Genomic DNA, 1509 nt, shown 5'->3' with positions numbered 1-1509 from the left:
CAAACTTTCAGAACGATGACTTAGGTTTCTTATTAAACCATAATTCATACGGTGTCGTTTCTACGGATTTTGATGGTGCTCTATTTAAAGTGAATGCGGCTGTCTCTAATGCATAACTCCAAAATGATAACGGTAAATCAAGAAGAGACATCATACTACGAACCATATCTAAGAGAGTTCGACACGACGTTCGGACACACCGTTTCGTTGAGGTGTTCCGCGGTGTCAATTGTGAAAGTATTCCGCATTTCTTTAAATGCATGCCAAACTCATAACTCAGATATTCACCTCCACGATCAGATCGTAGAAATTTGATCTTCTTGTTACGTTGATTTTCTACTTCACTTTTAAATTCCTTAAAATTCTCGAAATTTTAGGATTTATGTTTCATGAAATAGATATACCCATATCTACTCAGATCATCTCGTGAAGGTTAGAACATAACGATAACCACCGCGCGATGCTACGCTCATTGGTCCACATACATCGGTATGTATGATTTCTAATAAGTCAAGAGCTCGCTCCATCATACCGAGAAAATGGAGTCTTTGTCATTTTTCCCATTAGACATGCTTCGCATCTATCAAGTGATTCAAAGTCAAGTGATTCAAGTAATCCATCAAGATGGAGTTTCTTCATGCGTTTCACTCCAATATGACCAAGACGACAGTGCCACACACAAGTACAATTATCATTAAGTTTAATTCGCTTAGCATCAATGTTATGTATGTGCGTATCACTACTATCGAGATCTAACAGAAATAAGCCATTCTTTTGTGGTGCTCGACCATAAAAGATATTATTCATAAAAATAGAACAACCATTATTCTCGCACTTGAATGAATAACCGTCTTGCATTAAACAAGATCCAGATATAATGTTCATGCTCAACGCAGTACATAATAGCAATTATTTAGGCTTAAAACTAATCCCGAAGGTAGATGTAGAGGAAGTGTGCCGACCGCGATCACATTGACCTTGGATCCATTTCCAACGCGCATCGTCACTTCATCTTTCAGAGCTTGTCGTTTATTCTTTAGTTCCTGTTTCGAGTTACAAATATGAGCAACCGAACCAAGATCAAATACCTGTACTAGAACGAGAACTAGTGAGATAAACATCTATAACATGTATATCGATATACCTTCTTTCTTCTTCTTGACAAGGCCGCTCTTCAGATCAGCCGGATACTTGGAGCAATTACGCTTCCAGTTGTCCCTTCTCCTTGCGAATAGCACTCAAAGCATCGTGCTTAGGGCCGTTCTTAGGTTTCATAGGGGCGTGGCAGCTTTCTTGCCACCCTTCTTGAATTTTCCCTTAGACTTGCCCTGTTTCTTGAAACTGGTGGTCTTGTTGACCATCAACACTTGGTGCTCTTTCTTGATCTCAATCTCAGCAGCTTTTAGCATGCCAAAAAGTTCAGGTAACTCCTTGTTCATGTTCTGCATATTGTAGTTCATCACAAAGTTCTTGTAACTTGGTGGCAGTGATTGAAGGACACGATTAATC

Source organism: Lolium perenne, chromosome 1, assembly GCF_019359855.2.
Source record: "Lolium perenne isolate Kyuss_39 chromosome 1, Kyuss_2.0, whole genome shotgun sequence".
Lineage (NCBI taxonomy): Eukaryota > Viridiplantae > Streptophyta > Magnoliopsida > Poales > Poaceae > Lolium > Lolium perenne.
Note: the sequence above shows the minus strand (reverse complement) of the source record.